Here is a 12,670-nt window from a genome sequence, read left to right as displayed (position 1 = left end):
AGAGCCCCCCATGCAGGGCCACCCAGTGATGCAGTGCTGTGCCGCGGGCACCCCGCCCCACCCTCGCTGTTTGATCCGGCTCCAGAGCAAAGCAGAGGGTGGCTCACAGCATCTACACATTTTCCAGCTCCCTCCCTCCAATTAGGGCTGCCCAGAGGTGCCGCTCTAATGAGGGCTGCAGGAATTTCCCTGGGTGCTGAGCCGGGAGAGCTGGTATGGAGATGCTGTGTCGGCTCTGGGAAACCTCTCCAAATACCTCTGGGGGAAGAAAATTAGATGAAAGCCCTCCCCCTATGGCACTGGATCTTAACTTGGAGTTGGGTGGCACCTGCCTGGGTAGGAGGAGCGGGGCAGCCTGCTTTGGGAGTTTGGAACCATGTAGGCAGCAGGCAGAGTGCAGAGCAGGTGGTGGAGGGAGGGGGTCAGAGCTGTGGGGCAGTCCTGGGTCTTGCTCTGCAGTGCTACTCCAGCACTCGCATCTGAAAGATAACAGCTCGGAGCCTCCCTGCAGCACAGAGGGGTTTTTGGGGCTGTCCTCGGTCAGATGGAAAAGCTTTTTCTTTAAAGCCCCTCTTCCTTAATCCCTCTGGGTTTCTCATTGGGTTTCTCCCTCTCTCTAGAGCTGGCTATTAGCTCAGAAGCTCCTGCTGTCCAGCAGCACAAACGATGCCTGAGTGCTTGCTGCAGGTGATAGGGATCAGAATGCCCATGTGTCCATCCGTCCTCGGGTGCCCAGCATGGGGCCGGTCCAGCTGGCTGCAAAGAGATGCTGAAATGGGAAAATAGCAGCTATCATCCCCAAAAATGGGACAGGTGGGAACAAAAGAGGTGGGGACATCAAAGGGAAGACAGCAAGGGGTGGGTCAGCAAGGGAGGACAACACTTTGGAGACACCAAGAGGGGCACCAAACAGCAGCAGCAGCACCTGGCATGAGGCATCTGGTGCCAGGAAGGGGAGAGTGGAGCAAACCACCCACCGCGATGCTATGAATGAGGAGTTTTTCCCATCTGCCTGAAACCGATATTAAAAAGAAACCGCAGGAATGCTGGATGCCTTCCATCCCGTTTCGCACCTTTGGCAACCCAAAACACGCCGCAGAGCAGCTGGCACCAGAGGGGCTCTTCCCGCAGCCTGTGTGCTGGTAGGAGCGGTGCTGAGCTGCAGGAACCTCCCAGGTTCCCTCTCCCATCCCTCGGGCAGTGCTCCTTGAACCATCCAGCCCTCCCCGTGCAACCAGTTGGAGCAGAAAAGAGCTTTTGTTTTCCCTGCAGGTGTCATTAATGCAGCAGCAGTGCTGGCATCGCCGTGCCCACCACCCAGCCTGCAGCCCTGACCCGTCTCCTGCACCTCGGCAGCAGTGCAGACACGGCCCCACATGGTGGCTCTTGGGCAGCAGCGTGCTGCCTCCTGCACCCATCCTCACCTCTCCAGGAGCCGTTTCTCAGGAGCATGGGGACGAGAGTAAGCAAACAGCCAGATAAAAGGCACAGGTTTTAACCTGTCCGTTGCAGCAAGAGACCGGATAATGTGATTAAGTTGCCTAAGAGTCAGCTTAAGGCTCGTTGATTAATTCAAAGAAAAATATTCATCAGCCATGCATCACCTGCAGCATCCCCAGCACGATGTCCCCACAACACACGATGCACACCGGTGTCACTCCACGAGCTAATTGCTTCTAACGAGGAGCAAGCACACTTTCATCCCAAGAGCAGCGATGGATCCAAGACCCAGCTGCAGGGCTTGCTGCACTTACTGATCGCTTTTACCCTTTTTTCTCGGGGCTGCCCTTCCCAAAGCAGCGTCCCCTCCCTGGTGGCACAGGGCAGCAGGCAGCAGCAGCCCCGCAGGCTGCACTGGGCAGCAGTGAGATGCCTACAAGCTTAGGAAATAACAATTTCAGAGCAGACCTTCAGGCAGGGCCGGGATGGTGGGGCTTGGGGGCACAGACACTGGATGCAGGCGGGGGTCCCGGCCCCTCCCACTGTTTATTTTTGTGTATCTTTGGGAACGCGGCCATCGGAGGCAGGCAGGGCTGTTTAATCAGGTTCGTGTTTACCTTCGGAGCCACTGTACAAACAACACGCTGTGGGTAAATTAAACAAACACTGGTTATAAAGTCGACATAATCAGCTTAAACTCAAAGGATAATTACAAGAGTCAGAATCTACAGTATCATAAAGATAGGAGGCCAAGGACTGGCTCTGGCACATGGCTGCAGTATAAGCAAGCTCTGGAAGATAACCTTGCGAGCTGCAATTAACTCGCAGGCTCTGACAGTTACCGAAACCCGAAATGAAAATAGCCCAAGGAAAACAAACACGGGGTTTGGCACTCCTGGAGAAATTTAAACCTAAACATACAAATTAAAAGCACCTCGAGAGGCAGGGTGGGATTTAATAACATAATGTCTCCCATTCACTTGAAAGTAATTGATGCACAATGAGAAACCCTTTCTGTCAGCACAGGCAGTGGGAAAACCCGCCGAGTGGCGGTGGAAATGGAACCCTTTTCATGTTGGGGCGTTTGTATTTCAGATCGGTGACCTGAGAGAAGAAAGCCTGCAGGGAAATGGCTGATTTTGAGAGATTGCTAACAGGCGAGGCAGCCATGCCAGCATGGCCCACGCACGGCGGTGGCATGGCAGCACCCATCATTGGTCTAGTGCTAGATACGGAGGCTGGTGGCCCTGCCTGCAGCAGGGGCATTGGAGCTTGATGATCCTCGAGGTCCCTTCCAACCCAGGCCATTCTGTGATTCTATGATAAGCACAGAGGGACGCGGTGGTGCTGGGAGCCTCGCGATGGCGATTTTATTGCACATGGGGGCTGGTGTGTGGGCTGACAGGAGCAAAAAGCAAAGAGCAACACACTGCTGCTTACAACAAAGCGGTGGGGAGCAGCAGCTCTCCTAGCAGGCTGGGAAACAAACGCCTTTTAAAATGAAAGCCGATAAAGCGTTGAACCTGGTGCTTCTGCTGGCTTGTAAATCACAGCGCTGCGCTCGCTAATGGCTCCGGCAATGGGAGTTCAAAGGCAAGAAGTAACCTAATTACGAAGTTTGTTAGATTTATTGTCAGTTAATAACAGCGTTTTCAAAGATGCGATGAGTAAGATCAGTGGGTTTCTCATGCTTTGCCTACTCCTCTCTTCCCAACAACTATTCTAGGTCAAATTCATCGCGCTGAGCTTCTTTTCCATCACACAGAGTGAGGACACTTAGAAGCGAACCTGGCAGAGCTGTGATTAGCATAATGAGGGCAGGTGAATGTATTGTACTTCCTTCTGGCTTTTTTGGTTCATATTGCGAGCAAGAAAAAGGTGTCAAGAGCTGCTGGCAATTTTTGCAAATATTAAGGTAATGAAACAACTAGAAGATGCTGAATTATTAAAAGTTCTCCAGCATTTCTGATATTTTATTCCTTTTATTAAATGTGTAAGTGAAGGATCACAGAGCTGGGCTGCCTTCCTTCTCCCACGCCTTTCCCAAAAGCGGTGGAGAGGAGAGAAATTCAAACTCAGCCCTGGTGCCTGCTGTGATCAGAGGCATGCAGCAGCAGGGCTGAGCTCTGGTGAATGAATGAATGCAAGCAATGGGGTGCGGGAGCTGTAGGAGCAGTGGGAGAATCTTCTGGGCCCTGCTCGTGGGTTGGGCCCAGAGGCTGGAGGGGATGGTCAGAACAGGGCCAGCGTGGGACAGCTTGAAATAAATGAGAGAATAAATACAGCAAGTAAAGCATAGAGAGCAAAGGCCGCCTCAATAAGCAGCAGCCACATCCCATCCAGAAAGCTTTTTTTTCTAAAAAGCTCTTTGATATACCCAAGCCAGAATACTGTAGGAAAGCAAGGCTTACTCACCAACCCCCTGCTCTTTGTAAGCTGAGTTTTGAGGCCACCGAGCACAGAACAAGGGTGGGGAGGTTTTGCATCACCGTGTTCATCAAGGAGTGCCTGAAGGCAGCAGGAGCTGCAGGTCTTCCAGATCCCCATAGTGCTGCTTGGGATGAAAACCCAATTCGTTTGAGGGGCTGGAGCCACTGCAGGCACGGCTGGATACAGCATGAGGAATTCCATCACCTTCATCCATCATCCATCTCTCTCACCCATCACCCATGATCTATTACCATCAACAGCGCCATCACACATCAGCCATCAGCCATCAGCCATCATCCATCCTCACTACCCACCACCCCACCTCTCTACCCATCCCCTTAAGCCATCACCTTCCTCCATCACCCATCCTCTATCCCCTTCACCCCTCACCCATCCCCACCCATCCACCCTACCACCCATCACCCAGCCCATTCACCCATAACCCACACGTTCTCCTTTGGCACCCAGGAGTGCACTGTATGTTACCCTGGGTGTGAAGGTGCTGCTGAGCAGAACCACTGCCAGACCTTACCACCATCCACATCCCCCATCAGCCACTCATGGTCCTAAATCCACGTCTTTCCCAACCTCCGTGCTTCTATAACTCTGTGTATCTATGCAAGCAGCATCATAGCAGCAAGTAGAAGTGGGTGGAGGAGAGCAGCCCCCAAGTACTGTGCCCACCACTGAGGTACTGCGCCGTGTGTTCCCATCCCATTAACCAAAGTATTCTGCATTAAGCACTCCAAAATAGGAGTAATATTCTAAGCTTAATTATCATTTAAATATAATAGGAATCCAATGTTTCCACCAAGTGACCGTGTGCCAATCAGTCAGCAGTAAGCACCGCGCTTTCTAAACAAATCGTTATTAACTTTAATATATTGCAGACATGTAGCAAGCTGGATCCAATTTTAAGTGAAAATTAATGGCAAATTCTTGTAACCACATTAAGAGCCATCTTAGTTCATTTGAAATCAGTTAAACATGAAAACAATATGAAAGCCATCTTGTGTGCCTGGAATATAAATATTTGTCCTCATCCTTGCCAGAGCAGCAAGAAAAATTAAGAGATGTTGGCATGTGAGCTTTATATAAACACGCTCACAAAAGGCCGGCGTTTGATGGATTAAACTATTTGTCAATTTTTCCGTTTCCTTCGTCAAAAAGTAATTAAACATTAAGCAGATGTCAGGATCTAATTGGTTCGAGAGAATATTGCACAATAGGATTTATGGCAATTGTGAAGTTGTATTTACATGTCTGTAAACAGGCAGCCGCTTGCCAGGGGAGAGCGGTCACAGCGCTCCAACCTCTGCTGAGAGAAACAAAGCCCTGTTTTGGGCAGCCCTTTTTGAGGAGTGCAGGGAATTTGGGATGGGGGTGGCCACGCCGCACCTGGGCACCTCATGAGAAAATGCATTTCTTCCCACTTGTGTCCTTTTTCTCTCCTTTCCTCCATGGAAGAATGGGGGAAAAAATGGGCGAAGAGTCCCTCTGGGGCCCTTTCTGTAATACTTTCTTTTTTTTTTTTTCTTTTCCTGCCTTTTAAACGAAAGGGAAACCCAAGTACAAAAGGAGGAAAGACTTCAAAAAGCTTCAAAATTCTGCTCAAAATGGCGTTTTTCTTTGTGTCTTCCGCTGTGGGTGTGGAAGGCTCCGTTGCAAAGCTCCACCAGCACCCGCAGGTTATGGCTGCTGCTTCTCCTGAAATCACCACCTCATGCAGCTCCTGCAGGGACACATCCATCCCAGCACTGGGGCAGCACTGATGCAGGGCAGGGCCCTGCAGCACAGCAGGAGCTCTGTGCAGAAATCCCAGGGCACATCTTTGAGAATTGCCATAGAAACCACTCGGAGACCCCAGTTCCCCAGTGGAGCAGTGGAAGCGCTGATAACGGAGGTGGTAAAGGCAACCAAAGCACCCCTGGGCAGTAGGGATTTACCAGCTGGAGGTGCTCACGGGGTGCTGACCCACTGCTGGGCTGGGAGGAGGCAAAGAGGATCTCTGAGTCCTGCATCATTCTGCTGCTGGGTTTGGGGGAAAAGCATGGAAAGTCAGCGTGAACCTTCCCCACAGGATCCAGCGGGACCACGGAGACCCTGCTAGCAGCAATAGGAAAAGAAAGCAAAATTCAGAATAAAGCTAAGGCAAAGATGATCCTGTTTGTCGTATCTCTCTAAATTGCAAACATAGAACAGTTTCACAGTGAGGCTGCATTAAGGAGAAAATGAGAAAAAACAGAGAGGAAATGTCTCCGCATGCGGTGCCCGTCACCGTGCCCATCACCGCGGCCTTAGGCCATCTGCCCGCTGTGGTTATTCCTATCTTGTGCTCAGCAGAAGCCACTTTTGCAAACCTCTCCAGCCCTGCTGGTCGGAAACAAAGTCATCAAGACAATTTGCAATAGCTCAGTGCAAAGAAGGGTTTGGTTTATACCTGGCTCGGAGCGCACGGCACGCAGTGCCTCTCCCAGCGGTACGCAGCCACAGCCCTGGCTTGGAGATGCTCATCCACCCATTTAACAAGAGGAATCAGGCAGTGGTGTGAGTTATCAGGTATGCGAGGGAATAAAAACATTTCCACCAAAAAAGGGGGAGAAGGGAGAGGAGGGGGTCCCAAATCGGGCTCCATCCATCCCTTCCTGCTGCCTCCCCTCCGCATCCTGCAGCGTTGGCTGCAACGCTCATTATAATTTACAATAAAGACATGGGAACAGCGACATTTACTGCAGACCTTATGCTCATTAAAACAGTCTCATTGCCTCATTAATTCCATTTTTCAGAAATTACGTTCATTTTTATGCACTGTATTAGCTCCTCATGCATTTCACATGCTGCTATTCCACATTTAAGGAATATGTCTCAGAGAGGTTTCCAAATCAGCAATCCCAGTGCCCTAGAAGCAAAATAATTACTTTTTCCATTGCTAGTTCCTGTTAAGCCACTCAAGATAAATAAAATTAATGCAACTACATTTGTCATGTGAATTTAATTATTCCAAACAGCATTAGCCAGCGCTATAATTGTGCAGTAAATGTGCTTTGCGACATCAGGACACACCGAGCAGCATGGAGAAGCAGACATTCTTACATTTCCAGGAGCACCATGGAAGCACAGTACCAAAATTAGGGAAGGAGGGGAGACTGATGCCCATATGGGACCAACAGGAGCAGCCAGCAATGCAACAAGTTGGAGCCCAGACACTGCAGGAGGATTGCACAAGCTCTGTTTGATCTGTTTCGTCCTGGTCAGGTGTTGGCACAGGCTGCCCAGGAAAGTGGTGGGGTCACCAGCCCTGGAGGTGTTGAAGAGCCATGGAGATGTGGCACTTGGAGGACTTGGAGGTCCCCTCTGTCCGAAGCCAATCTATGATTCTGTGGCATTATGGTCAGTGGGCACAGTGGGGATGGGTTGGTTGGATGTGCGGATCTCAGGGGCTTTTCCAAATGTAGTGATTCTATGGCTCTGTGATCCCCACCTCATCTCCTTCAGTCTCCTGCCCCCCCCAGCATGAGTACTCTCCCTGTTCTGCACCACTCCGACTCTCCATCTCCCTGCAGCTCAGCCCAACCTGCTGTATATATTCATTCACTTGCCTATGCCTCACAACCACTCTCCTCCTTGGAATTAATTATTTAATCCCTTAGCTGTATTATTTAGATCTGAAGCATCCTGGCCCAGAGATTGCATGAAAAATTCTCTGCAGATGGCATCGGTGGTGCAGCTCATCCCATGAGGTCGGGGTCCTGGTGGTCAGCAGCCAGGGGCCCACATCCCATCCAACCTCTGCACATGGTGTCAGCAACGCTTCCCATAAGGAAACAGCCCTCAGGGGGAGGTGGGCTGCCACACCCCCTCCTGAACGTGCACATTGTGTGCGTGCACTGAGATATCCAATATTAATGAAGGAAGGGTTTATTGGATTTCATTTCCAGGCCTTCTTAAAGTGGCACCGGGCCACAGACAGCTGCTTATAAATAGGCATGTGCCATTTAGAAGGTCACACAGCAAACCACGAAACACGCCAGAACCTTAACAAGAAACAGTGAAGTGCAAAAGAAAGCAGAAGGAACCGCGCTCCCGACACGCACGGCCCCGCCACGCAGCAGCATCCTATGGGGCAGAGAGCAGCCAATGCTCGTGGGGCTGCTCACAGGGGAGTGAACGCTGCCTTTCATAAAAGCTGACTCCTCTACCCTAAATAAAAAACATTCCCTGCCTTGAAGAACAACATTTTTTTAATTATTATTTCAAAGTACCCTGTTCAGCAGCAGAGCATACAAATACTCATAGCTACGCAAATAGCAACTCTTTATTTGCTTTGTTTGCTCAGCTAATATTGACTTTCCAGCCTAACACTGCTGCTATTGAGTTTGGCTATTCACAGTACTGTTTGACTAGCATTAGAACAGCGCAGCGATAACAGCATGTGCAACCGAAAAAGCAATCCATCGCCCCTCCGTGGGACAGTGCCATTATGACAGAGGGGGAAAAAAAAAAAAAACAAACGTCTGCTTATTCAGTCAAGTACAACTGTTGAATGCAACGCTGGCAATGACACTCCTGGCTAGTGCAAACAACCCAAGGTTACAGCGTTATTGTGTACTCGCACAAAGCAAACACTACACCGCGGTTCCGTTGCTGCCCGTCACCTTGGGCAGGACCCAGGGGTTTGTTCCCTGCCTGGGGTCAGCGTGTGCTGCCCTGTGCCAAGGATCCTCCCATACGTGTGCGTGCTGTGGGGTGGATGGACAGACGGATGGACAGACAGATGGCAGCCCGCAATGGGGGGAAGCAGGGTGAGAGCGCTGTGGAAGGGACAAGGAGGTTGCGGTGGGGTGGGTGTCGGTGTTTTCACAGCCACGGGACAAGAGGTGATGGCCTCACGTTGTGCCATGGGTGGCTCAGGTTGGGTGTTAGGGAATATTTCTTCTCCATAAGAGCAGTGCTGCACTGCACAGCAGCCCAGGAGTGGTGGGGTCACCATCCCAGGGGGTGTTCCAGAACTGCAGGGATGTGGCACTGAGGGATGTGGGCAGTGGGCACAGTGGGATGGGCTGGGGCTGAGGATCTGAGAGGTCTTTGCCAACCTTGATGCTTCGGTGACTGTATGGCTTGGCGTGGTGGGGATGGGTTGACTTGGTGATCTTAGAGGCCTTTTCCAACCTAAAGGACTCTATGGTGGCTGATGCAGAAGCATGGGCATCGTACAGCAGACATCAGTGCTGCAAGCATCCCATGCTGCCACCCAACAAATCCAAACCCATGTGGCACCCACCCCTGCAGCAGCATGCTCTCTGAACTGCCTGCGTTTGTCACTTCTCCCCATTCACACCCAACTTTACAGACATATTTCACTTCCCTTCCAGATTGCAGAGCCAGACTGATTGCCTCGCTCGCCTCCCACGTGCGTCCACCAGTTTATACAAATAGCTGTGTGTGCATAGCAGGCAAAGGCAGAGAGCAGCGCCCGTCTGGCGCACTGAGCAGCCGGCTCCTGCCGGGGCAGCCCTGCATGAGACTCCCAGCTCCACGTTATCACTGCGAGCCCTGGGTTTGGTATTTAAAGCTGACATTGGGAAGTTCTTCCTCCTCTGCTTCAGGAGGCAGAGAGAGGAGAGGCAGAGCTGGCGCTTGGGCATGGTGATCTTAGAGGTCTTTTCTAGCCCTAACAATTCTATGAGTCTATGATGCTATGAAGGAGGTCACACTGCATCCAAGCTCCAGGACGTGACATCCACATTGGAGGCATTCCCTCCATGAGCTCCACAAATAAGGCAGACGCCACATTTCTGCACGCGCTGACTGCTGAGGAGCAACAAACAGCTGCGTGCAAAGGCGGAAAGCAGGCACAGTGATGGAGAGATGTTGATGTGATAATTAATATATCGAGTTTTAGGGACCCACCAGTACTGCGTTGGGAATCACTGAGCAGTAGGGCTCCCCCTGCCCTACAATGGAGGCTGGATGCTGGAAGGATCTTAGAGTCACAGAATCAGAATCAGTAAGGTCAGAAATGATGACTGAGATCACCAAGCACACCCATCTCCTGCTCCAGCTGTCCACAAACAGCGGAGAAGATGAAAGATTCCTCTCCTCTTTTTGGGATAGAAAAAAACTGAGACGGTACATTCAGGCAATAAATGACTCACAGAGCACGAGCCAGCAACAAAAGCTGGAGCACAGCAGGTATCTGGTTTCCACGAAACCCTGTTCTCAGCTGTCTGTGTCCCAGGAAAGGCCCTGAGGAGGACCACGCCAGGGTTTTGGAAGCAATTTGGGTGTTATTACACCCATTGTTCCTGGAGCAGTGTGCAGGCTGAAGCTCTCTGTTCACTATTAGCTGCTCTGGGCGTGCCCAGGCCCTGGATCTGCTCGATGACAAACAACAGCCTGTTATTAATGTCATTATTATTATACATGCATTTCTATAGAGCCCATCACACAGGCTTAAAGTCTGCCCTCTGCTTGCGTAGCACCTTTCATTTCAGGTGCTTCTTGACAAACATTAAACCAACGCTGGACTTTGTGCCAGTGGCAAAGAAAAAGATGGGGGGGAAGGAAATCCTAGCGTTGATCCGTGCATGACACAAAGATGGGGACTGTATGCAGGAAAATGCATGCAGCTCTAATTTGGGGGTGTTCTGGTGGTTTTAATAACCAAATCCTTGCATCTCCAGGGATGGCTGCAGGGGATTCCTCGAGCACAGGGCGTGCTGCAGCCACTGCATCTTGCATCATGGCATGCAATGAGTGCAGCAATTAGACTCTCCCACCTGTAGCCCGCAGGGTTTTCTCTTTGCACCATCCCAGTGCCTGCTGTGGGGTTTTATCCCTCTGATGGATGGAAGCACTCAGTGCATCCAAAGGGTCATCCCCACAGACCCATCATAGCCGTGCCTGTCCCCGTGCTCTGCTGGCTGGTGATGCCTCCAAATACACATCAGCACAGCCACCAGCTCCTGGTTCTTGTGTCTTCCCCATTTCTGAGGTCAGTTCACCTGCAGAAAGGCAAGCACCTCCCACCATTAAAGCACAGTGGGGTTTTCCACCTTCACCCACATCCCTGATGTCATTCCCCACCCTGTGCCATCTGCCTTGGCCACAACACACTGGATCCCACAGGAAGCCCTCTGAGGTCTGGGTCAGTGTTGTATCCTAAATAAATGGCAACGATGCAGATTGCTTTGCAGAGGCATTTAAAGGCTCCTAAACCTCTTGTAGCATCACCCTGGGCAGTGGGGACAGATGTTCCCACTTGCTGAATGGGCAAGGACCTGATGGCTCATGCCACCAGCAAGCCATGGAGGGGCCCAGCTCTCCTACCCACAGATGTAGCCATGAAGCTGGGGCTGCTCTGAGAGGAGCCCACCTGCTGTGCACAGGGGACAGCTGGCACCCCGGGGTCTGTCCTGCAGCAAAGGCACACACAAAGCTTCTGCCACGCAGCAGCTCTCCAGCTCGCTGCCCCAGGAGGAGGGATGCTCTGCGTGGTGCCAGCAGAGATGCTTGTTAGCACACAAGGCATTTACTCCTGAAGCATTTTAAAGCTTCAGAGCCAGCGGAGCTGCGCTGCTATCATCTCTCCTGCAGCTCACTCTGCTGCCATCAAGGAAACACATATGGCTCAATGACACACACATAGGAGCAGAGGGAGATGGCTTGGAGGTCCTCAGATCGAACAACTCTAATCCAGAATGGCTGTGGCCACTTTGGAGAGGACTTCAGCCTTGGCCATGCATAGGGATGCTCTGTAGCAGCACTAATGCTCCTGCACATAACTTCATGGTGGTGGACTCTAATTGTCCTGCCTGGAGCTGCTGCTTGTGCCACGGCAGTGATGGAGATCTACCCCCCTCTGTCATGCCAGAAACTTCTTTGGCCTCCATTTTGCAACAGTCCCTCATTTCCACGGGCAGCACTGCCATTGGGCAGCATCACCCCAGTACCAGAATCTCCTTAATCCACAGCAACCTTTGAGATGCTCTGCTGTGATGGCTCAGCCCCTTTGGTGCCGATCGCACTGGGCTGATGGCAACTTCTCCATCACTTTGTCCCCTGGGATCAACCTGCAGACAGACATAAGGTTTCAGCGTATTTAAAAGTCAAAGCAGAAGCTGAAATTTTTGACCATCCATCTGCAGAAAGGTCCCAAATATTTCACTCCAGTGTTACTCCAGGGCCATTCCTCGGTGATGGGGCAGCAGTGCCTGGCCGTGCTGCACGCTGAGTCACGCTCACTGCTCATCCCTCAGAGCACGCTGCACCCCAGCCAAGGCATTGCCGAAGCTCAGGAACAAATCAATGCGTGGCCGCCTTCCCAAGGCCATCCTCTACTGCTGTTGTCACAGCACAGAAACCTGCTTTGTTCCCACAGGTGCTGGGCATGGCCGCCTCCCAACTTCCTCGTGCTGAGTTTTCCCATGAGCTGTGAACGCCAAGCAGCCTCTAACCCAGAGCATCCAGGTTAATCACTCATTAATAGCACTAAAACACCTTTCACATTCTCCAGGAAATATATTCCAGCCAGCACGAAAGGCAACGCAATGCTCTGATTCATCCCAGCGTCTAGGAAAACATCACGGCAATAAACTGATAAGGAAGAACAGGTCCGATGCAGCTCCTCTCCAGCCTGTAATTAGAGCAGTCTGGATGGCAATTAACACAGAGTTCCCACCGGTGTGGCTCGGGGCAGGCTCCCATCCCATTGCTCTGCGGGTGAGTCCTTTCTTCCTTCCTTTCTTCCTTCCTTTCAGGCCCACCCCAGGCAGGCACTGTGCCCACACAGGGCAGCCCC

At 51.5% G+C, this 12,670-nt stretch overlaps 1 long non-coding RNA gene across 1 annotated transcript in view; it reads right to left on the bottom strand.

The window, feature by feature from the left end:
- Nucleotides 1-12,670, bottom strand: part of LOC116225582 (uncharacterized) — a 46,817-nt gene that overhangs the window by 18,307 nt on the left and 15,840 nt on the right. The gene's annotated exons all lie outside the window — the stretch shown is intronic.

The sequence above is a fragment of the Phasianus colchicus genome, chromosome 12, assembly GCF_987193195.1.
Source record: "Phasianus colchicus chromosome 12, bPhaCol1.hap1.1, whole genome shotgun sequence".
Lineage (NCBI taxonomy): Eukaryota > Metazoa > Chordata > Aves > Galliformes > Phasianidae > Phasianus > Phasianus colchicus.
The sequence above is the reverse complement of the archived record's forward strand: the minus strand, read 5'-3'. Positions and strand labels throughout refer to the sequence as shown.